This window comes from Xenopus laevis, chromosome 5L (genome assembly GCF_017654675.1).
Source record: "Xenopus laevis strain J_2021 chromosome 5L, Xenopus_laevis_v10.1, whole genome shotgun sequence".
NCBI lineage: Eukaryota > Metazoa > Chordata > Amphibia > Anura > Pipidae > Xenopus > Xenopus laevis.
In genome coordinates this window covers 106,094,621-106,121,367 of record NC_054379.1, presented here as the reverse complement: position 1 = coordinate 106,121,367, position 26,747 = coordinate 106,094,621, and the positions used below count along the sequence as shown (strand labels likewise).

At 39.6% G+C, this 26,747-nt stretch overlaps 1 pseudogene; it reads left to right on the top strand.

Annotated features, from left to right (window-relative positions):
* LOC121393926 overlaps positions 1-26,747 on the top strand; it is a 77,090-nt pseudogene that overhangs the window by 11,986 nt on the left and 38,357 nt on the right.

The following is a 26,747-nucleotide window of genomic DNA, read 5'->3' as shown; positions in this document are numbered from 1 at the left end:
TGAACTTCAGTTAGAACAAGTGCCACTACTAGGCTCTGAATAAAAATGATTTAGACTAACCAAACTGTAGTTATTTAGAACAAGTGATACTTTGAAGTGCTTAATGAAAAATATTTTGACGAATGAAATTCAATTAGAACAAGAGCCGCTACTAGACCCTGAATAAGAATTATTTAGACTAACAGTACTGGTTAGTTAGAACAAGTGCTACTCCTAAGTGCTTAATGATAAATATTTATTAGACCGAACTTCAATTAGAACAAGAGCCACTACTAGACCCTGAATTAGAATTATTTAGACTAACAGAACTGGTTAGTTAGAACAAGTGCTACTCCTAAGTGCTTAATGAAAAATATTTATATTAATGAACTTCAGTTAGGACAAGTGCCATTACTAGGCCCTGAATAAAAATTATTTAGACTAACCAAACTGAGGTTAGTTGGAACTAGTGATACTCCTAAGTGCTTAATGAAAAGTATTTAGACCGACTGAACATCAATTACAAGTGCCACTACTATGCCTGAACAAAGATTATTTAGAGTAACCAAACTGTAGTTAGTTAGAACAAATAATACTCCTAAGTGCTTAATGAAAAATATTTAGACCAACTGAACTTCAGTTAGAACAAGTGCCACTACTAGGCTCTGAAATGAATAAAAATTATTTAGACTAACCAAACTGTAGCTAGTTAGCACAAGTGATACTCCTAAGTGCTTAATGAATTTCAGATAGAACAAGTGCCACTATAAGGCCCCGAATACAGATTATTTAGACTGACTAAACTCCTAGTTCTGGGAGCTGCATAAAATTATTTAACCTGACTGATGTTCAAGTTACAAAATGAGAGACACTCCTAGGTGCTGGATAAAATTATTTAACCTGACTGAACTTCAGTTACAAGAGACACTCCCTGTTCAGGTGCCAAATACAATGGTGCAGGACTGACTCAGACTGAACTTCAGTCACAAGTGCTTAATGAAGATTATTTAGACTGATCTAAATCAGGCCCTGTTGTGGTCCACCACAATACAAGACCAGCACAAGGTCTCACTCAGACCTTAAAAAATATAATAAATATTCAACTAGTAGTTAGTTATAGTTAAACTAAAAAAAATGCCTGCCTAGGTCCTGCTACAGTCGCAATATTTGCACAACGCCTGTTTTCTAATTTCTACGACTAGCTCAGCACTAGCAGCCTGCACTGTGACCGTCTCTCACAGCTACTGCCTCTAACTGCGCCAGTATAGAAGAGCGCAAAACACTTTCCCCAGTCCCCTCCCTATCCGGACCTCCCCTTCTTTGCCTTCCTTCCCCTATCCGGACCTCCCCTTCTTTGCCTTCCTTCCCCTATCCGGACCTCCCCTTCTTTGCCTTCCCTCCCCTCCCTTAACTTTTCAGATTGACAGCCGGGCCACTGCCTTCCAATCTCCTCACTCATTGGCTGCTCTCCGGAGCCCGCCTCCCTCCGTCTCCGTGGCAACAGAGAAGATATGTGGGCGCGAGCAAGCCTGCTTGTCACCGTGTAACGTCACTTCCGGGTGACGTTACACAAAACCGGAACCTGTGCGTCGGTTTCGGGTCCAGCTGGCAGAGAGGTAGAGGTCCCCTCAGATCTTCTCTAGGTAGCCGACTGGTGTTGTGGGAGTAACACCCTATTTTTTTAAAGGGGATGTAAAGTCATAAACTAAGTCCCAGGTTTTTTTTTTATTCCAAGATAAAACTATTTCCAATATACATTTACTGAAAAATCCAAAATATTTTTATTAAATAAAAAAAGTGATCTCTTGCCTGTGTTTTCCCCCCATCGCTCCACTTGCTCTGCTTACTGAGACTATAGTGAAATGATCAGCTGCTCCAAGTTCTGGACAGCAGGGTAGCAGCACAGAGGGTTGTTCCATGTCTTTGCTACTCACTAATCTAACCTTGGACAGAAACAACCCTGCTTGCTGCTTTCTTGCCATGCAGAATTTGATGTAGGACCATCAGAGCCCTGGCCATTAATGCGTGTTTAGGTTGTTTATATATTTGTTGTATGGGCCCCACGATTTCTAATGGCAGCCCCGTATATGAGCTAAATTATGGTAGCAAATTTGTGCCACTGCAGTCTTTTCTGGGTGACAATGCACATTCCACATAATAATGTGAAACAAGGTAGGACAGGTGCATTTGTGGGTGCCCATAGACCACAGCCATGCCAAGAAAGGCAGAGGTGGCAATCTGTGCATCATTGTAATAATAAAATTATTACCTGATATCTGGCAGTCGGCTTTATTTTATATTGGCACATAAGGATCTGTGCCTACGGCAGCAGCTTTATGGGGGAGCGGCCCTTGGATGACTATAAAGGTAAATAATTAAAGAGAAAAAAAAAAAAACTCAGCCCACCGTCAGACACTTACAGCTACATCTGGCAGCAAGATGAATAGTAAATATCCCATTGTATCATACATACGTTTCTATGTGACTAAGAAGTCGCATAAAGCGCTGCGGCTCCTTAAAAGCGCTTTACAAATTAAGTTATACATACATTTGGAGACCAAAACATCTTTCTTAGGATAGACACAATGATAACGGATTCCAGAAGCTTAACCCTTTAAGTGCCACAGAACATAGAATCTACGTTCTGTGGATCAAAGGACCAAAGTGGCACAGATCGTAGATTCTACGTTCTGCAGCACTTCCGGGTTTGCGAGCGTTTCCTATGCGTCCTGCTGCTGCCTGCACTTCACTTCCGCCCAGCTCCGCCCCCCATGGCTGCTGACCGTTGGAGCTGGAGATCTGCTGCGTGGGACCCTTTATCAACGATCTGAAGCATCTACCCCAGGTAAGTGTAACATTTACACACACAAAATCACACAAACACACCAACACACACTTATTACAGTAATATACACTTACATTCACACTTACACACACTCACACATAGATTTTTGGGGATTGGGGGGGTCACACACTCACAGCACCCATGTACACTTGCACACGCCCACACGCGCAAATAACATGCAATTTACCCATTGTGCACACGCATATGTACATATATGGCTTTGTGGCTTTTTTTTTTTTTTTCTTATCGCATCATCTCTTTTTGGGCTAAAAAAAATGTTTTATTGCCGTTCCGAATAGCGTATTCGCTAACCGTACTGTGCAATAGCTTTTGTATTTTATTTTGGTGGTTATATTGCAATTTTGGGTATTTTGGTGCATTTTTAGTCATTTTATTGAATTTTTAGCCATTTTATTGCATTTTCAGCTCTGCATTTGTGTTGTTCACTTGTTTCTGTCCGTATAATCGATTTGGCCCAGCTAAAATATTCAAACGGTAATTCTGGTGGCCGATTACACTAGTGTGAAAAAAAAAAGCATTGATTTGTGCGGTTTTATTAGTTTTTGGTGATTTATTTGCATTTCACACTGTTCTGTGTTAGTTTTGCCTATGTAAATTTTATCTACTATATATCCATTTGTGGGTCTCTGTGCGCCACATAGTTTGGTATATCTATGCATATTGGGCATCAAAGTGTTCAGTAGACCCCTGTCGTTCATATTTAGGATGTTTTATGCTGATACATTACGAAATGTGGGGCACATAATGGGGTAAAATTCAAGCTTTGTGACGATTTTCAGAAATTTGATAAAAACTGTTATGTTCAGCATTGCTTTGCAGTTTGGCAGTTTGCAGTAGAAACACTTATTTACCCATTTTGGATTCGTCAGAATGTGTACTTTCTGAAAATATATGGTTTTCTGGGGTCTCTGTACTGTTAGGGGGGGTCTAATGTCGCATAATACACACACCAGGTGCTTATATTGCAGCAGCCAGCGCGTCAGCTGTGAAAATGTCTATACATATTGTCATTTGGGGGTCTCTGTGCGCCACATACTTTGGTATATCTATGCATATTGGGCATCAAAGTGTTCAATAGACCCCTGGCGCTCATATTTAGGATGTTTTATGCTGATAAGCTACGAAATGTGGGGCATATAATGGGGTAAAATTCAAGCTTTGTGACAATTTTCAGAAATTTGATAAAAACCGTTATGTTCAGCATTGCTTTGCAGTTTGGCAGTTTGCAGTAGAAACACTTATTTACCCATATTGGATTCGTCAAAATGTGTACTTTCTGAAAATATATGGTTTTCTGGGGTCTCTGTACTGTTAGGTGGTCTAATGTTGCATATTACACACACCGGATGCTTATATTGCAGCAGCCAGCGCGCGTCAGCCGTGAAAATGTATATACACTATTGTCATTTGGGGGTCTCTGTGCGCCACATAGTTTGGTATATCTATGCATATTGGGCATCAACGTGTTCAGTAGACCCCTGGCGTTCATATTCAGGATGTTTTATGCTGATAAGTTACGAAATGTGTGGCATATAATGGGGTAAAATTCAAGCTTTGTGACGATTTTCAGAAATTTGATAAAAACCGTTATGTTCAGCATTGCTTTGCAGTTTGGCAGTTTGCAGTAGAAACACTTATTTACCCATATTGGATTTGTCAGAATGTGTACTTTCTGAAAATATATGGTTTTCTGGGGTCTCTGTACTGTTAGGTGGTCTAATGTCGCATAATACACACACCGGGTGGTTATATTGCTGCAGCCAGCGCGTCAGCCGTGAAAATGTATATACACTATTGTCATTTGGGGGTCTCTGTACGCCACATAGTTTGGTATATCTATGCACATTGGGCATCAAAGTGTTCAGTAGACCCCTGGCGCTCATATTTAGGATGTTTTATGCTGATAAGTTACGAAATGCGGGGCATATAATGGGGTAAAATTCAAGCTTTGTGACGATTTTCAGAAATTTGATAAAAACCGTTACGTTCAGCATTGCTTTGCAGTTTGACAGTTTGCAGAAGGAACACATATTTACCCATATTGGATTCGTCAGAATGTGTACTTTCTGAAAATATATGGTTTTCTGGGGTCTCTGTACTGTTAGGTGGTCTAATGTCGCATAATACACACACTGGGTGGTTATATTGCTGCAGCCAGCGCGTCAGCCGTGAAAATGTCTATACATATTGTCATTTGGGGGTCTCTGTGCCCCACATAGTTTGGTATATCTATGCACATTGGGCATCAAACTGTTTAGTAGACCCCTATGTTTATATTTAGGATGCTTTATGCTGGTAATGATACATGGACAATACGATGCTGGAAAGTTGAAGCTTTGAGGCAATTTTCAGAATATTTTACCAAAACCGCCAAATTTGGCAAAGCCTTGCGACTCAGTAGTTTGGGGCAGAAAGGAATGCGTACCCATTTTAGATTCTGTATAATGTGTACTTTCCAAAAATATATGGGTTTGGGGGGTAAACATATATTTCTGTGTTTTTACCCCACAAAAATGCAGTCAATGTGTTGATTTTTCATTAGCTGAAGTTACCCACAGGACAATTTGTATGCGCTAACTTCATTTTGGGGCCTCTAAATGCCATATACTTTGGTAAACCTATGAACAATGGCCACCAAACTGTTTGGAGGACCCCTGGCAATCACAATTTGGGTGCTTTTTTGTGATACGTAATGATACATGGGCGATATGATGCTGTAAAGTTGAAGCATTGAGGCAATTTTCAGATATTTCACAAAAACCATCAATTTTGGGAAAGCCTTGCGACTCAGTAGTTTGGAGCAATAAGGCATGGGTACCTATTTTAGATTCTGTAGAATGTGTACTTTCCAAAAATGTATGGGTTTGGGGGGTAAACATATATTTTTGTGTTTTTACCCCACAAAAATGCAGTCAATGTGTTGATCTTTCATTAGCTGAAGTTACCCACAGGACTATTTGTATGCGCTAACTTCATTTTGGGGCCTCTAAATGCCAGATACTTTGGTAAACCTATGCACAGTGGGCACCAAACTGTTTGGAGGACCCCTGGCAATCACAATTTGGGTGTTTTTTTTGTGATACATAATGATACATGGGTGATATGGTGCTGGGAAGTTGAAGGTTTGAGGCAATTTTCAGATATTTCACCAAAACCGACAATTTTGGGAAAGCCTTGCGACTCAGTAGTTTGGAGCAGAACGGTATGGGTACCCATTTTAGATTCAGTAGAATGTGTACTTTCCAAAAATGTATGGGTTTGGGGGTAAACATATATTTCTGTGTTTTTACCCCACAAAAATGCAGTCAATGTGTTGATTTCTCATTAGATGAAGTTACCCACAGGACTATTTGTATGCGCTAACTTCATTTTGAGGCTTCTAACTGCCAGATACTTTGGTAAAACTATGAACAATGGCCACCAAACTGTTTGGAGGTGTGTAACGATACATGGGTGATATGGTGCTGAGAAGTTGAAGCTTTGAGGCAATTTTCAGATATTTCACCAAAACCGACAATTGTGGGAAAGCCTTGCCACTCAGTAGTTTGGACCAGAAAGGCATGGGTACCCATTTTAGATTCGGGAGAATGTGTACTTTCCAAAAATATATATGGGTTTTGGGGGGTAAACATATATTTCTGTGTTTTTACCCCACAAAAATGCAGTCAATGTGTTGATTTCTCATTAGATGAAGTTACCCACAGGACTATTTGTATGCGCTAACTTCATTTTGAGGCTTCTAACTGCCAGATACTTTGGTAAAACTATGAACAATGGCCACCAAACTGTTTGGAGGAACCCTGGCAATCATATTTAGGGTGTTTTTTCTTGGTGTGTAACGATACATGGGTGATATGGTGCTGAGAAATTGAAGCTTTGAGGCAATTTTCAGATATTTCACCAAAACCGACAATTGTGGGAAAGCCTTGCCACTCAGTAGTTTGGACCAGAAAGGCATGGGTACCCATTTTAGATTCGGGAGAATGTGTACTTTCCAAAAATATATGGGTTTTGGGGGGTAAATATATATTTCTGTGTTTTTACCCCACAAAAATGCAGTCAATGTGTTGATTTTTCATTAGCTGAAGTTACCCACGGGACTTCTCATTTTTTTTTTCAAAACTAGCCATTGGCGGGTTTGGACTTGGAAAAACCACGCACAGTTCCAGGGGGGGGCACTGCCCCCTATTGCCCCCTCTGTGGACGCCCATGGCCTGAACCCTCCTCCTGCTATAGCCTCGCAGCCCAGCGACCAGGGAAGGACCACCACATCCACACTCAGGGATTCCCCCTAAAACTGCCACCCTAGACACAAGAACTTGGCTGCCTATGTGGTAAGTACAGCTCTGTACTCTAGATCCTCTAGCATTTAATCGCATTTATGACATAAATGTTTTTCAAAAAATACTTTCTAAAATAGCCTGTTTAATTGTCACTTCCCACTGTAATAGTTCAGCTGCTGCAGAATGGATGGTCACCCTTTCTGCAGAAGAGAGGGAGTGGAGTTTCAGTAAGTTATTTTTTAATAAAGGGTTTTCAATTTAAAAGTTTAATTTGTGCCGGTGTTTATTTTTCGATGCATACTAACAAATTTTTTTAAACATTTTTTTGATGTTACTGGTCCTTTAATCTACTATCTCTACAAATTCAATCAGAACAATGCATAATCAGGCAAAGCCAATGCATAATCAGGCAAAGCCTTAAAGGGGTGGATCACCTCCAGGTTAACTTTTAGCATGTTATAGAACGGCAAATTCGAAACTTTTCAATTGGTCTTCATTATTTTTTAATAACGTTTTTGCATTATTTGTCTTCTGCTTCTGACTCTTTCCAGCTTTCAAGCGGGGGTCACTGGCCACATCTAATAAACAAATACTCTGTAAAGCTAAACATTTATTTCTACTTTTTATTACTCATCTTCCTATTCAGGCCCTCTCCTATTCATATTCCAGTCTCTTATTCAAATCAGTGCAAAAATGTATTCAAAAGTGTACAAACTCTTTAAGAACATATCCACTAACACTAGGAAAGACTTGTCATAACTTTGGAAAAACATACACAAGAAGTAAATGACCAGTGGGATAAACATTGCAGAAGAATATATATACGGATACCGCACATTGTGGGACAAACATACCTACTGTGCGGGTTACCATATGCACAAAACATAAGTACTTTTGCTCTATTTTGCTGGGCTTCACTCTGTGCTGTGCCTGAAATCTGTGGTTTACTTGTGCATTCAGCAAACACCCAATGACAGTATAGAATATAAATGTAAAGAATGGACAACAAAACTAGGCAATAAAGCCCATGTAAAAATGGCCTTGATTTTCAATTAATTTCTCACAGGCCACATCTGCATCACTTCAGTACAACCAATGACCCCCAGCAAAATGTCATCTTATTCTAAATAGAAATGCTCTACTTAAAGGAAAACTATTCTTTACATTTATATTCTATACTGTCATTGGGTGTTTGCTGAATGCACAAGTAAACCACAGATTTCAGGCACAGCACAGAGTGAAGCCCAGCAAAACAGAGCAAAAGTACTTATGTTTTGTGCATATGGTAACCCGCACAGTAAGGAATATGGGAATATATATAGGAATATGAATAGGAGAGGGCCTGAATAGGAAGATGAGTAATAAAAAGTAGAAATAAATGTTTAGCTTTACAGAGAATTTGTTTATTAGATGTGGCCAGTGACCCCCGCTTGAAAGCTGGAAAGAGTCAGAAGCAGAAGACAAATAATGCAAAAACGTTATTAAAAAATAATGAAGACCAATTGAAAAGTTGCTTCGAATTTGCCGTTCTATAACATGCTAAAAGTTAACCTGGAGGTGATCCACCCCTTTAAGGCTTTGCCTGATTATGCATTGTTCTGATTGAATTTGTAGAGATAGTAGATTAAAGGACCAGTAACATCAAAAAAATGTTTAAAAAAATTTGTTAGTATGCATCGAAAAATAAACACCGGCACAAATTAAACTTTTAAATTGAAAACCCTTCATTAAAAAATAACTTACTGAAACTCCACTTCCTCTCTTCTGCAGAAAGGGTGACCATCCATTCTGCAGCAGCTGAACTATTACAGTGGGAAGTGACAATTAAACAGGCTATTTTAGAAAGTATTTTTTGAAAAACATTTATGTCATAAATGTGATTAAATGCTAGAGGATCTAGAGTACAGAGCTGTACTTACCACATAGGCAGCCAAGTTCTTGTGTCTAGGGTGGCAGTTTTAGGGGGGAATCCCTGAGTGTGGATGTGGTGGTCCTTCCCTGGTTTCTGGGCTGCGAGGCTATAGCAGGAGGAGGGTTCAGGCTGGAGAGGCGAGGGGTTTCGCTGCCCCATTCTTGCTGGCAGAGCAGAGCACGCCAGACATAGGGTGGCCAGGAGAGATAGCCAGGGAGGAGAAATCAACTGCTGCAGAATGGATAGTCGCCTTGTCACCTTTTCTGAAGAGGAGAGGAAGTCGAGTTTTAGTTAGACATTTTTTAATAAAGGCTTTGCAATTTAAAAGTTTAATTTGTGTTGGTGTTTATTTTTCGATATATACTAACACATTTTTTTTCCATTTTTTTATGTTACTGGTCCTATAAATAGGGTCCACAACATATATGAACTGTAAATTAGGTGCCCCAGAATACATTTAGGGGCCCATTTATGATTGCCTGAAACCCTGTGTGCTACGAAAAGCTTGGCAGCCTACATTAGTTTGCCTAAAAGCTGCAGAGGGTTTTCTTTGTAACAAAAGTGGATTGCCAAGGTTTTTTTGGCACAACACCCAGAGTGATTAGTAAACTAACATGGGGTTTTGTTTATGATTGCATGAGAACAAGCGTTCAAATCTAAGGGCCAGTTGGGACCTTCCAAGTGGTTTATGGCTCAAACTTCTGCATTTGTCTCTCAAAACCGAACATATTTTCCTGCTGCAAGCAGCTCATCCATGCTGTCTGTCAGCAGTGTGCTGCAATTAAAGCAGGTGAAATCTGTCAGTGATTTACAGCATAATTTAAAATCATAATGTATATAAAAATGCAGAAGCAGTCATTGTAACACGATTAGAATGGATTGTATGAGTAAATGTTTCGACTGGAACTATGTATTTATTGCTCCGTTTATTTTTCTTTTTGAGTAAGCATGAAATTTACTTTTTCGGTACATACATTTATCTACAGCTGTGTGGCAAATACAAGATGTACTTCTCAATCCCTGTAATTTTTACTTATATTATGTTGATTTTTCTGGTGCTTTTTCGGCTCATTTGAATCCTTTCATGTATGATTTGGTACTGTTTTATCCATGATTATAACAACAACAATTCTGCAGAAAATATTCGTTCTTATTCCTGACATCCGTCAGACTGTTCATAGATGAGTATCCTAAACAATCTCATATGAACCAAGACTGTTTGGGAGGATGGGCTGTGAAACCCAGACTGGTTTTTCACATGCTACAAATTACTGAGCAGTTTAAAAATAACATGTTGTGTAACTGAACACCAATGAGCTGTGCCATATTTCAAGATACTTTAAAACAGATTGTATGTTATTTAAAGGCGAAGCACAGCCTCGTGTGAAAATACATAAAAAAGCCACATTCTAACCCCAAATCTGAAGCCTTATGCAACTGTTTTAGTAGATTAAAAAGGGGCATGTTGTTTGTTAGAGATTGTTTCTTCAGTTATTGCAATCGTAATTTGATAGCTCACAGTTTGTACCACTTGTTCCAGGGTAAGAAATCCTTCATTATCTAATCTAACAGACGGTCACCGTTTACTCTAAAGCTGGCCATAGACGCAAAGATCTGATCGTACGAATCGAGGATTCGTACGATTTTCGAACCGTGTGTGGAGAGTCCCGACATTTTTCGTCCGGCGGAGATCGGTCGTTTGGTCGATCGGACAGGTTAGAAAATTTCTGTCGGCTGCCGATAATATCTCTGCGTGTATTGCCGATCGTACGATTTTCAGTGGGAGACTGTCACTAGCTTTGGTTGGACATAGATATTGTACGATTGCTGTCAGGGGCAGAACATTGCTGATCTGTTCTTTATTTCATCTGACTGGTAAGACTTTGATCTGAATGATTAGTGGCGGGTCGGGAGATGGGAAAGTATCGTACGATCGGATCTTTGCATCTATGGCCAACTTGTGCTATAGATAAACGCTAAAAGGTGGCCATATAAGTTACAATTATGATCTTTCTTGTGACCCATGGTATCTGCTGAATTGTCAGATATGCAAGTAGAAACAATATAATTTTACCTTTATCTGATTAAGCAATTATATTTTTACGATATTTGGGCACCTTCAATTGTAAAATGACATTTTTGTTGCTTTGCCTGCTAAATATGAGGGGCCAGAATGCAAAGAATCTTCCTCAAAAAAAAAACCATGTCAATTTGACGAACTATTACAGTGGGAAGTGACAATTAAACAGGCTATTTTAGAAAGTATTTTTTGAAAAGCATTTATGTCATAAATCTGATTAAATGCTAGAGGATCTAGAGTACAGAGCTGTACTTACCACATAGGCAGCCAAGTTCTTGTGTCTACGGTGGCAGTTTTAGGGGGAAATCCCTAAGGTGTCTACATGGTATAAATACCATGCGCTAAAAATCACCCCTTTTTTTCTTGCACATAAGGTGTGTGAATATCACTAAAATAATGCACCATATATACCTTTATTGCTCATTCTTAGCACTGCAGTTTGACTACTGAATTGTTTCACAGAGGATTGTGGAAGATCCATTGACCTCTGCAGAAACTGAGCCATATGGCTCCTTCAAATTTGTTGCTGGTCTTTCTGTGGCCACTTTTGACAGAAAACCTTTCTGGGTGGTTGGATGAAGCTTTCACTTCCTGGTAATTAAACCAATAGCAACTGCTGGGATATGCAAACAATTGGGTATTGTTTTCCTTTTCCTTATTCATGAATTTGTATTCTTCATTTTCACAGCCCTTCTTAAAGGTATTCTGTCATGATTTTTATGGTTTACTTCTTACTTCTAAATTGCACTGTTATTGCAAATCACCCTACCATTTAACATTTTATTCTTGAGCCAACAAATTTATTGTTGTGGAGGCAGCCATCTCAGTGCATTGTGCCTGATTCTGAGCTTTGTTAAGGAGCCGGCACTTCAGGATGGAACTGCTTTGAGACAGCTATTGTGTGTCCCCTTTCCATTGTATTTTACCACAAGGTGGTGGGAGCATTGCTAAAATTGACAGGATAATAGCACCCAAGCAGGAAAAAGTAGGAGTTGGGGAGAAGTTTTAGCAATGCAAACATCCTAAGCCCCCCTGCCCTGGCCACGACCCCTTCTGGCACCCCCTGCCTACCTTCTATTCCTTTGCAGACGTGCGGAAGACCAAGGAGGGGGGTTGGAAGCCACGTCCCTTTGTGTACCCAGTGGGTATGCGCCAGCGGGGCCTAACTGCTTTTTTCCCGGTGTCTCGCCAACCTGATCCTGTATCCTTCAGCAGAGGTGTCAGGTAGCTGCTAATTTGTTAGCTGCCCATTGTTCTGTTGATAGTATGCTAGGGAGGGAAGAGAGGGGGTGATATCACTCCAACATGCAATGTAGCAGTAAAGAGTGACTGATGTTTATTAGAGCACATGTCACGTGACTAGGGTTGCCACCTTTTCTGGAAAAAAATACCGGCATTCCTTTATAAATATATATTTTTTCCCTATTAATAACATTGGGATCAACCATCATTTTTACTGGCCAGGCCGGTAAAATACTGGCCAGGTGGCAACCCTACATGTGAAATGAGGACACCTGGGAAACTTAAAAAAAAATGATTTCCATGCAAAATTCTGCTGGAGCAGTACCATTAACTGGTGCGTTTTGTAAAATATTTATGTATAGCTCACACATAGCACACATATACAAAATAAAAAAACAACAAAAAATCATAAGAAATTACATACCAAAGGTTACCCTCAGAGCACAAAAAAATGTGAGAAAAACAGACCTGTATGGCAATGAGAAAACCCCAATGTTTCAGATTAGAGGGTTGTTCACCTTTGAGTTAACTTTTACTATAATGTCGAGAGTGATATTACGAAGCAATCTGCGTTTGTTTTTTATTTGTGCTATTTGAGTTATTTAGCTTTTTCTTCAGCAGCTCTCTAGCTTGCAGTTTTAGCAATCTGGTTGCTAGGGTCTAAATTACCCTAGCAACCATGCATTGGTTTGAATGAGACTGGAATATGAATGAGAGGGCCTGAATAGAAGGATAAGTAATACAAAATAGCAATAGAATTAATAAGAAGGAAAAAGTACCCCACTTGCTTCAAACTCGCTCAGCAGTCTCAAGTTAAATTCCAGCTACCTATTGAATATAATCTAAATTACTGATTACTTTGTGGTAAAAATTGGATTGGATGTCTAATGTAATAGCCAGAACACAACTTCCTGCTTTTCAGCTCTCTAACTCTGAGTTAGTCAGCGACTTTAAGGAGGGTCACATGGGACATAACTATTCAGTGAGTTTGCAAGTGATCCTTAGCTTGCAGGTCAGATTCAAAAGCAACAGTTATGACCCATGTGCCCCCCCCCTCAAGTCACTGATTGGTTACTGCCTGGTAACCAATCAGTGGAAACCAAGAGAGCTGCAAAGCAGGAAGTAGCGTCCTGGCTATTATGTTAGACATCCAGTCACTCCAGCATACATTTTTGCCTAACTATATTATCAGCATGTTTTATTTTGCACAGCCTGTTTATTCATCCAGTTTTTATTTTTACACTGAACAATTCCTTTAATGTCAGCCCCATAAAGTTTTGTGGATTTTTAGCTGTATAGCTTTAATGTTCATATATCTTCTAATTTTGCGACAATGGAATTCTGCCTCAGATTTGTTCACTGTATTCCAACTTTATAAAAATTGCTTTCAGTGTCCCACAAGTTGCTTCCCAACAGAGAATTATTTGTTGTTGAGGGGGAGTATAGCCATGAAAAGTTCTGTGTTCTTTTACTAATTCCTTCAGGCAATCCTCCATACAATGACATCATCTGAAAAAGAGTGCATTGTGCCTAATAAACAAGGCCAGAACATCCTCATTTTAAGAAAGAATAAACCAGTCTTTGCAGAAATCCTGGAAAGTGTTGGGACATTGCCAAGTCATCTGTGCACATTTACCATAATAAGCCAACAGTTCAGTATGAGTAGAGAGGAAATCCCTTTCTTTTTTTTCATAGAAAAAATGCTATAAAGTAGCAAAATCCCTTAATCTGTGCCCTATGCACACGAAAAAATACTGTGACTTTTCCGCATGTATGAAGTAATTATTTCTGTGCAAACCTATGTGAAGACTGTGCTCTCAGACTATAATGACATACAGAACCAAATAGAATACCTTGCTGCAGCAGTGAGACTATGGTAAAAAGGACAATTATGTATTCTTTAACGTAATGGCCATTCGTGCAAAGTTGCTTGACATTATGTTTACTTTTCAAAAAGCATAAGCTATGTTTTTGTGGAGTTCCCCTTTATATTTTAAACTTAGATTTTGGAAAAATGGTAAAAAATGGAAATTAATTGGAAAACTTTTTCTGGAAAACAATCTGAAAACAGCTCAACTTGAAAGTCTTCTGAAGGTGAACAACCCCTTTCACAATGAGATAAATGTTAAAATTGACTTTGGAACAAGGCAGAATGGAAATGTCAGCAGCTAAGAAGCCAGACAATAAAGCAAAACTTGTTGCAATGTTGCTTGGTAACAAGTTAAAGATGAACTTTCTCTTTAAAAAGCTCATAGTGTACTCCTTTTTTGCATTCTCTTACCATTGTTTTGCATAGTGAATCCATGAAATCCACAATTTTTGTTGAATGCCTAATCTTCCACAAAAGATTTGACTAAACTAATTTGCATATTCAGATTTCACCACACTACCCACAAAAAAAGGGGGTTGACCTCTACGTATGTCTTGCCTATTGTTTTAATTGAGTTCTTAAACAGGGCAAATGAATGATAAAAATGACAGTATGGTCTCTATCTACCAACGAGTGATATGATAACAAAAAAAAAAAAACCTTTGTATAATGAGCTGTATTTTATTGTACAGTCTAACCGACAGCAGCTGGGGAAAGGGAGAGATTTGTTTATAGAAAAGGCTTCTTGGTGGACTGATGATTGGGGGGTTTTTTTGGTGATTTTATCTCATAGGAACAGGTAGACTGAGATTTTACCCTGTGCAAAGAAGTAACAAAAAACAAATTTTATATTTGAAATAAAAGGCAAGAAATGCTAGGCACAGGCCTATTCATTGAACTGATTGAATGTTAAAAAGGGAAGTATAGTTCATCTTTAAAGTTTTTTTTAGCAGATTAAGGCTATGGGCTCCGCTGTTCTCTGCTTGTGTATTTTTGCAGACTGAGAGAAACGCATCCACTCCGTGCCCCATCTTCAATGATTTGAATTGCTTTTGCTTGTGTGCGCTCACACAGTGGTGGTTAGTTTAAATAGGTGAAGGTGGATGGTTTCAGGCTGGCCTCCACAACCATGCAAAGATGAAACATGGAGTAACTTCAATTTATCTGTTTGCCCTGTTTAGCTCAAGAAAATAACAAAAACTGTAGATATTTCATGATTAAACAAATAAGCAAAAATGGTATTCAGTATTGAACTCGTGTTGAACAAGGGGTATACTGCCCCTTTAAGTGTATGCATTGCATATGGGGCTTACCTTTTGACCATGCATTAAAGGAATTCAGTGTAAAAAATAAAAACTGGGTAAATAGGCTGTGCAAAATAAAAAATAAAAAATGTTTCTAACAGTTATAATGTAATGTATAAAGGCTGGAGTGATTTGATGTATAACAAGTCAGTCAGAACACTACTTCCTGCTTTTCAGCTCTTTTGGTTTACACTGACTGGTTACCCTGGTTACTAGGCAGTAACCAATCAGAGACTTGAGGGGGGGCCACATGGGTCATATCTGTTGCTTTTGAATCTGAGCTGAATGTTGAGGATCAATTACAAACTCACTGAACAGAAATGTACCATGTGGCCCCCCTTCAAGTCACTGACTAACTCAGAGTTATAGAGCTGAAAAGCAGGAAGTTGGATTCTGGCTGTTTTATTAGACTTCTGTTCACTCCAGCCTTTATATATTACATTTTTGGCTAACTAACTATATTAGAAACATTTTTTATTTTACACAGCCTATCTATTTACCAGGTTTTTATTTTCACACTGAACTATTCCTTTAAATCTTTATGTCCTAATGACTTTCCCCTGGAAAATGATGCTGGCTTGATAAATCAAACTGTGCTGCAAGTAGGGAGGGGTGTCTGTATGGATGCTGGGTTTTCATTTGGAGGGGTTTAACTTGATGGACTTGGTCTTTTTTCAACCCAATGTAACTATGTAACTGTACGTCTTTATGGGTTTTTGCATTAGGACTGTGCAGCAAAATTAGAATGATTGTCTTTTATAGTCTTGCACAAACTATGAGTACATATGTTTGTTTATGTACAAAGAAAAAATCTATCCTTTGTATAAGTAGTCTGTCAGCTCTTGTCTTACCTGCTTATTCTTTGAGAAAAATGGCTTGAAGGTGTGACGTGGTGGGTAGAGCCTTAAGGTGGCCATACACTAAAGGATCCGCGCGTTTGGCGACAACGCCAAACGAGTGGATCTTTTCCCCGATATACCACTAACGGTAGGGCTATCTCAGGGGTAATCTGAACATTCGGCCCTATGGCCGAACGATCGGATTACGACGAGCGCAATGGGCTCTGACGGGTCGGGTCAGGAGAAAAATCAAACCTTCCCGATCGTGTCCAGATATCGATCGGAAAGACCCATTGGAAGCCTCCATACATGGGCAGATTAGCTGTCAAATTGGTCTAAACGACCGATATCGGCAGCATTATCTGCTCGTGTATGGCCACCTTTAATCTGTTGTTACTGGGGTTAGAAATTGATTGGCTCATCTCCCACCATACACACACCGAATATTGCCCGAAAATTAGTTTCATACTATATTATTGGTGCGTCTATGGCCACCTTAACAGCAGCCCTGTCTAAGATTTTCTCACTTTATGTAGGAAAATCTTCATTTACTCTTGTTTTCATTCTGAAATATAAAGCTTGGGAAAATTACAGAAAATCTTTGTGAACAAATATATATAGTAAACTATAAACGTTGCCATACAAGGACTGGCTTAGAATTCCATATGTCAAAACAGTCTTCCCCAGTTCAGTACCTCCGCCTTTCCCCTACTCTTCCCAGCACCCTTTGCCAGTCCCCAAAAGTCTTGGCCAGCTGTGACATCAAGGATTGTCAATCCAGCCTGTGTATATAAATTATCATTGTGCAGTGGGGCTTTTGGGATGGGTGAGGGCAGGTTAATGCTGGCTGAAAATATTTTGACCCATGCTTCCACTACAAGACTTTCTCTGTGCCATGCGATCTGTGCTTTTTGGGGAACGATTTAGACACCTTTTTTTACAGCCAGTCTTTCATTCCCTTACAAATGGATTTTATGAAATTCTCTCTGGTTGTACTTTACGCTATTGTGAGACTTTATTCAGGACGTAATGATTGTCTTTCTTATAGACTTATCTCGGAACAGACTAAGTGAGATTCCACCTGAGATTTGCAACTATGTTTCCTTGGAGACTCTGAACTTCTACCAGAACTGCATCCGACATGTGCCAGAAACAACCCTAAATTTACAGGCCTTGAACTTCCTGAATATCAGGTAACCACTCCATGTTGTAATGTAATTAAACTGCATTGTATAACACAGAGATCTGCTTTTCTATGCACTCAAATAATGAATTAATATCTGTCAGTATCCAGCAATTGATATTTGCACAGTCTCTGAACCAAAACTGTTGTGCCTAGATATTTATTTTATAATGAGAAGCAGCAATTTATTATTACTATTGACATGCACTACACTTATTGGCTAAATATACTTCTCACATACAGCTGCTGTCCATATCATCATACGTGTCCTAGTGATAGCTCGATCGCTACTTTCCATGCAGCTGCTAAACTTCTGTTGTTTAATATATTTTTTTGTCCTTTGTTTTTGCTTATAAATTTCTCTTGGAATTCTTTGGCTTGCAGACTTTATTGATGTTAATGACAAGCAGATTTAGCATTTTGCCTTCAGACTGGCAACAGGAAGTAATAAGCAGTGGATTTTTGGGAGTCATTTGGAATTCAGTACCCTACTGCTTCACAAATGATAAGAGAAATATCATTGTTTTGGGTGTTGCAGTGGAAGAAAGGGATTTTTGCAGTCAAGTTCTACTCCCATTTCAACAAAACTGTTGTGCAAAGGGGCATTATTGTGCTGAAACAATAAAGAGAATTCTCCAAACTTTTGCTTTCAGTAGTTATAATAAAAAGTTTTTTCTTTACTGACCTTGTTGCTGCAATTTAGATCTTGTGTGTATATTCTACTTTAAATGAGAGTGATTGCAATATTCCTTTTTACTCTGGTCTTTTTTTCTAAACCTTTTTTTTTTTTTTTTTAAGTCGCAATCAGCTCACGTCACTGCCTGGACACCTATGCAGCCTTCCGTTGAAAGTTCTTATTGCCAGTAACAATAAGCTGGATTCTTTGCCAGAAGAGATTGGATCATTAAGGAATCTGACTGGTAGGTTTACCAAGAATATGCGTGTATTAAGGTGGCCGTACACAGGGAGATCCACTCGTTTGTCGATGTCGCCAAACAAGCAGATCTCTCCCTGATATGCCTACATTGAGGTGGGCGATATCGGGCTGATCCAATTGTGGGCCCTAGGGCCCAACAATCAGATCAGAATGGAGGCAATGCCAGTGGTCAGATTGTGGGACTGCATCAACAAACAGATGCGGCCACGATCAGATGGGATTTTCAACCCTGCCCAATATATATATAGTTTCGGGAAAGCCCATTGGAGGGCCTTTACTCTATGTGGGAAGGAAATGGCCTGTTTTGATTTTTATAAATTGCTGACGATTATCCAGAAACCCAATATCCAGGTTCAGAATTATAGGAAGGCCATCTATCATTTAATCCATTTTAAGCAAAGAATTATAATTTTTATAAATATTTTCCTTTTTCTCTGGTATAATTTAGCAGTAACTTATACTTGATGGTAACTAAGCTGCAGAAGTCCATACTGATGGCAGAACAGCCCTATTGGATTTTATGTAATGCTTACATGTTTTTAGTAGACTTTAGGGGGCAGATTCACTAACTTCGAGTGAAGGATTCGAATGAAAAAAAATTAGAATTTCGAAGTATTTTTTGGGTACTTCGACCATCGAATTGGTTAAATTCGTTCGAATTCGAACGATTCGAACGATTCGAAGTAAAAATCGTTCGACTATTCGACCATTCGATAGTCAAAGTACTTTCCCTGTAAAAAAAACTTCGACCCCCTAGTTTGGCAGCTAAAAGCTACCGAACTCAATGTTAGCCTATGGGGAAGGTCCCCATAGGCTTGCCTGTGATTTTTTGATCGAAGGATTTTCCTTCGATCGTTGGATTAAAATCGTTCGAATCGTTCGATTCGAAGGATTTAATCGTTCGATCGAACGAAAAATCCTTCGATCGTTCGATCGCAGGATTTGCGCAAAATCGTTCGACTTCAATATTCGAAGTCGAACGATTTTAGTTCCCAGTCGAATATCGAGGGTTAATTAACCCTCGATATTCGACCCATAGTGAATCTGCCCCTAGGTATAGTGATCAAAAAGGTCCCCAAAAAGTTCTGGATAATAGTGTGTTGCATGCTTGTATGTAAGATTATAATACTTGAACTAATGTAGGTGGGTGATACCTTTTCAGTACCCTGCCTTGTAATTAAAAAAAAATCATGATATTTCCTTATCATGGATTCAAATATTTGAATCCATTATGATAAGGAAATATCATGGTCTGAGATCTGTCTTTAGTGATTCCTTCTTCTAAATGTTTTCTTGATGTTTCAGGATGTAAGCTGTAATGAAATTCAGACAATTCCTACACAAATCGGAAAGTTAGAATCCTTAAGGGACTTAAACATCAGGAGAAACCACCTTGTACAACTTCCTGAAGGTAGGTGGTAGAGTAACTTAATTTCTTCTGCAGGTGCTGGTTGTATATATTCCACTTTCCTAGTCTCTCTAAATTAACGCTTCCTGAAGTTGTTTGTTGCTTTTATTTGTGAAGTGCTACATTTAATTTACATAATCTCTTTTATATAGCTAATGGACATATTTATAGTAATTTACAGTTCTGTTAAATTAGCTTATGAAGATAAGTAAATGTGTCAATTGTCATGTATATTTGCTTTTTGCAAATTATTACTTACTATTCATATAAACAATGTATACACATAATAATAATGCAACACACAACACACCGGTTCTGATTAGTGGTCAAAGAACTTAATCCACTATATACTTCGCACAGTTAATAAACTTTTTACATCTTTCTTCTTTTTTTTTTATTTAATGTATGCAAGAGTGCAAATGTGTGCACCATTGTGGATAAGTGTGCATAGTAATAAGAGACCTAAAAGGATGAATTGTGTGTGTATAAGTGTGCACTAACTAAAGACAGCAGAAGGGCTACAGCACTGCAAAGAAAGGATCGTTAATGAATAGTCTGCACAGAATGAAGTGTTAATAGCTTCCTTGTGGACAGCAAGACATTTTCTAACACGTTGTTGTCACATTTCTGCTGTTTGCTATGGATCCTAGGAAGCTCTGTTCTCACAATCTGTCACAAAGCCCTCAGTGGGCTCTGAAAGAGAAGAATGCACCTCAGAGGTAGATGAAGCTGCTATGAAAGTGCATTCTATGAACTGTCAGGGAATGCATCACTTCTTGCTTGGCACACAAAGAGTTAAGTGTATTTTTAAAATGCTAGCGTTAACGTCCAGAATCCACTCTTGCTGTATTAGTTACTTTAGAATCTCATACTGATCATACTGAACAGCTTGACCTCTTATTGTCTAATATGGTATGGCGTAAGAGTTATTGCATATTTGTATAGTAATTTTGGCACATTCAGATATAGATTTGTTTATAAGTACAGGAAAATGATCCCAAAACTAGCACCTTCCCACTTTTAATGCATGAGTATAGGCATCAACAGATCCCCGGCATTGATAAAAATGCTCCATCTAGTGGTATATATGAGAATATTGCTCAGTAGTAAAAATTCAAGTCCCACTCTAAACCTTCCAGTTACATTGAGTAGGAAAAACAATAGCAATTCCGTTGTGGAGTGCGTGCTTTTTCTGGAACCACAGGCACAGTGATCTGAGATTGCTGCCTACACACCTTACAGCTAAAAAAAATACATTCATTGGTTCAGGAATAACATTTTATATGGTAGAGTAACTTATTTGTTATGTAATCATGTCATTTTGAAATAGAAACTACACCATAAAAATCACAACAGAATCCATTTAAATATGCAGCATTAAAATTGTAGATGTGAGGGGCGTGGCTTGATGGTTGCCTAGAGCGGACGTGTATTTCAAGGGCTCCTGCTCCTCACCGCTTTTGGGCTACCGTTCTCCTACATTTGCCTTATCATGAGAAGGAACCAGAGAGCTACTACCACTTCTTCCTCTCAGAAGTCTGTCCCGACGAGGAAAGACAAAGAAATCGGGCAGTTTTTTAATAAAACGCCTTCGTCTCCTGCTGCTGACGAGACTCCCAATATGGCGGCTGACGAGGCCTTTGATACTACGCAGCAAGAGCGCCTAGAGGAAATGCAGGAGCCTGCCGGTGCTACAGATACTGCTAGTTTGCTTTCGCTGATCGCTGCTCTGCCACAAAAAGCTGATCTGGCAAATCTCCTCACGGAAATTAAAACCGGCCAACAGAAGGAGACGCAGGTCTTAAAAGCTGAAATCCGTACCGTTGCTATTAAACTGAACGATCTGGAAGAGCGACATCAAGATCTCCTGCATACCGTTACGACCCACTCCTCTAGATTGACCACGCAAGCCCGACACATCTTTAACTTGCGTCGCATGTTGGAAGATGCGGAGAATAGGAGCCACCGCTGTAACCTTCGCATACGAGGTGTGTCTGAAGATATTCCTAATGCAGCTCTACGGCCCACTCTTACCGGCCTTTTTAATCAGCTCCTAGGGCAAGACAAAGAGGTAACTCTGCACATTGATCGACTACATAGAGTTAGTGGGGGCCGCCCTAACAAACCTAGAGATATTCTCTGTGCCTTCCAAAATTGTACCGTTAAGGAAGACATATTGCGTAAGGCCAGGGAGCTCAAAGTGGTGCAGTTAGACGGAGACAATATAGAGATTTATCAAGACCTTGCCTATACTACGGTCCTTCAGAGACGCCTACTACGCAATGTGCTTCAACTTCTTAAGGAACGGAATATTCCTTATAAATGGGGCTTCCCCTTCGCCCTACTGGCACATAAGGATGGCAAAACACACACACTCAGAGACCCCTCTGATGCGCAGGTCTTTTTTCACAAGCTTGAGCTGCCACCTGTGGATATACAAGATTGGCAAAGATATGTCTATCCAGACAGACCCCCGCTTGACCTGGATCAACGGAGTGCATTACCAATTGCTGCCGAGAAAAGATCTGATACAGAGGAGCCACCCCATCCCACCTAAGGCCATGGTGCGTCGGCTCGCTATAACACCATCGGAGATGAATCTCTTGCCTGCCCTGGCATCCATGACGGCTCCACGACACCTCTATTGATTCCTATGGCGATTCGGTGATGAAGGTTCAACTTCTATCACCGCTACACTTTTGTTGGTAAGCTGTTTGTTTGCCCTGCTCGGCTGTTCCACCTCCTTACTCGATAACTCTGCGGCTCTACCTCTTTGGTTCCTCATGAGCCTCTCTTGTTGATGTTTTCCCAATTTCTACTGGTTTTTTTTTTTTTTTTTTTGATTACACATTCTTGGTTTAAGTTTGAATGTGGGTTCTATTATTTGTTACTCACAGCCTTACCTTCACATATAGACAGACTGTCTACCTTATGGCTTCGGTTTGCGATATTTTTGTCCACGGGACTCAGAGTTGTTCTTGCTTTCCCCCCTCCCTCCTCCCCCCCTTTTTTTTTTTTTTGGACAAGTCCTTTGCAGCAACTGGACATCTTCACCTTGTGGATACAACTGGAAATTAACACTTCTTGCTATATATACTTGCACTGGGCTTCTCTTTTATCGTAGGCGACCTCCATACCGCCAGTTTCTGTTTATTAACCTCCTAAGAGTGCCTTACTTGCCCCACCCCTACATCCCCCCCTTTTTTTTTTTCCCCTTTAACCCCCCCCTTTTTTTTTGTTTAATCTATCCTTCCCTACCCTCTGATTCCCCCTCCTTTTTTTTGCCTATAACGGAGGACAGGAGAGAAAAAAGAAAAAAGGAGGGAAAAAAAGAAGGGAAAAAAAAAGAAGAAAAAATAAAATAAAAATAAAAAATGCAAAATAATATATTGTTCACGGTATTAGCTTATTTTGATGTTATTTCTATACATGTCTCTCTGGGTTCGAGATTGCGGTGGTTGACCCGGAGGTTGAGGAGCGGGAGCCCTCTCCTTTAATTCCTTGCCAAACTCTAGACCCACAGCCTACTTCCCCCTGCTATTACGTCTCAAGCCACCCTGCGGGAGTAGTGCCTTGAGCCTACCCCTTGTAGCGACGTACTTTGATCCCCCATTCCCTTTTCTGTTTTGTTCCCTCTGTTCTCCATTTTTGTCTCTCCCACCTACTATCTTACTACTCCCATTTGAGAGATAATAAATGCCTGCCTTACGCACCACATCTCGAGGTACAAGTTCTTTCAAGATTGTTAGCATTAATGCATTAATGCCAATGGTCTCAACTCCCCTCAAAAAAGGATTTTACTTTCTTCAGACCTTCAGAAACAAAAGGCCAATATCATTTTTATACAGGAAACTCACTTTAAAGAAGATGCAGTGCCTAAATGGAATAACAAACATTTCCCAGAATTATTCACTAGTAGACCCCAGCCCACTAAAACACGCGGGGTTGCAATTACTTTTTCCAGTAACTTTGGTTTTTCTGTAACTGATAGAAAGAGTGATGTGTTGGGAAGGTATGTCTTTGTGAAGGGCTTCTACATGGGCCGGAGGTACACGTTCGCAAACGTATATTTACCTAATAGTGACCAAGACCAGGAACTCACGCGAATACAAGACGCACTATCACTCTTTACAGAAGGTACCTTGGTACTGGGAGGTGATTTCAACTTACCCCTAGATCCGCACTTAGACAGCTCTAAAGGCAATTCTAGTATAGCGCCCCGTCGATTGTCGCGTTGCAAACAAACGCTACATTCCCTTCAACTAATTGACCCCTGGCGCATTCTATATCCCAATGAAAGGGATTATTCGTTTTACTCTCACCGTTACAACACATATTCTAGAATTGATTATATTTTTTTATCCCATGCGGCGCTCAGTGATGTCTTAGATAGTAACATCCTCACTAGAACATGGTCGGATCATTCTATGGTAACTCTTACCCTGAGTACACCTATTCCCACACTCAAACAAGGTAATTGGCGTCTCAATGAATCGCTTTTGACAGATGATACCATACGCCAGGACATATCAACTCAGCTTCAACACTACTTTGCTGAGAACCTCACACTTGATGTTTCACCCCTAACATGTTGGGAGGCACACAAATGCGTAATACGGGGACACCTTATCAAACATGGCGCCAAACGAAAACGTGACAAGGGACATACTAGAAACGATCTCATCTGTAGAATACAACAATTAGAGCAAACCCATAAGCGGTCACACAGTGACGACACCCTTGCAAAATTAACGGAAGCCAGAAAAGCCCTTTCAACTCATTTTGATTTTTTTACCCTTAAAGCAATTACTGTTTCCAGACATAGGTTTTATGAACACGGAGAAAAATGTGGTCGGCTCTTGGCTAGGGTTTTAAAACATAAGCAAACTAAAAACTTTATCCCTGCTATCAAAAAAGTAAATGGTGCTCTTACACATACTCCGGAATCAATAACAGAAACCTTTGAACTATTTTATAGGAATCTTTATCAACTGCCAGATAATTCTCTAGATGATATGCCTGAATATGGCCACTCCCTACACGACTTCGATATTTTGGATGCGGATTTGACTTTAGATGAGTTAACGACAGCCCTTCAAAACACACCAGTGGGGAAAGCGCCCGGTCCGGATGGCCTTACCATCTTATACTACAAAACATTTAAAGATTGCCTTCTCCCTAAACTACTCAAAGCCTTTCAAAGTATCCAACAAGGGTCCCGCTTTCATAAACAATCGCTAGAGGCGCACATCAGTCTTCTGTTGAAATCTGGCAAGACTCCACTCGACCCGAGCAGTTATAGGCCTATATCCTTACTGAATGGTGATGTTAAACTTTTAGCGAAAATTATTGCACTTAGGCTGAATAACATTCTTCATAAAATCATAAATCCGGAACAGGTTGGTTTTGTGAGAGGTAGAGAAGGCCGCGACAATACTAACAAATTGATAAATATCTTACATTGGTCGAAAATTCATAAATTACCACTAATGTTACTTTCTACAGATGCGGAAAAGGCCTTTGACCGTGTCAATTGGACATACATGTTTACCTGTTTGAAGTATATTGGTCTTGGCCCGAAAACTTTAAATTGGATATACGCTCTATATGATAATCCAATCGCCAGAGTACGCGTTAACTGTCAGATGTCTCACTACATCGATATACGCAATGGCACCAGACAAGGATGCCCCCTATCCCCTACTCTATTTATCATGGCTCTGGAGCCTTTCCTCTGTCATGTCCGCCTGCACCCTGACATTAATGGTGTGACTGTCAATAAACTACACCATAAAATTGCGGCATACGCCGATGACCTTCTTTTTTTATTACAAGACCTATAATCTCTATCCCGGTATTGAACAGATTATTTACACAATATGGCTATTTTAGTAACTTTAAAATAAATTTTTCTAAATCTATGGCACTAAATATATCCTTATCCGCTAGAACTATTCAAGCCTTGTCACAGAACTTTCCGTATAGATGGTCCCCACAGTATATCACATATTTAGGCCTTAAAATCACCAAGGACTATGACGAATGGATGATGAGAAACCTTAAAGATCTTTTGACAGCTATTACTAAAAACCTAGACTCTTGGTTTGATAAACCACTTTCTTGGTTTGGTCGAATGAATGTTATCAAAATGAATATTGTTCCTCGCATTCTGTACCTCTTCCAAACTCTCCCTTTACCGGTGCAAGACCATATGTTAGACACTCTACAATCCACTATTACCAAATACATATGGCAGAATAAAAAGAGTAGACTAAGCTATAGGACCCTTGTTATGGCTAGAGAAAAGGGAGGAGTATCTCTTCCTGATTGTAAACTTTACTACTATGCAGCAGTATTGGGTCGAATTGTCGACTGGTCACATCACACAGATTCCAAACTATGGGTTGAGATAGAACAACAGGCAACATACAGTTACCTACTTCATTTGGCTTGGCTAGATGCTAGACACAGACGTATTCGGTTCACTGATCACCCTTTACTTCCCCATACTTTGTCGATATGGGATAAATGCCGCCAAAAATTTAAATTGATACAATACCCTTCTCCACTTGTACCGATCATCAATAACCCTGCATTTCCATTGGGACAACACCAGCAATATTTTTCGCATTGGCTGATAGAAGACAATTTGCAATTGTTTCATTTTCTGGATAAGGGTGACTTCATAGATAAAGAAAAGTTTCACACTGTCAAACCTTTCTCGAAACTGGATCATTTGAAATTTGCTCAAATTAAACATTTCTTCCATTCCCTAGGTGGCATCACCGTATTGGGTAGAGCTCAAACTCCTTTTGAATCTCTGTGTTCAATGGAACTCGCTCCC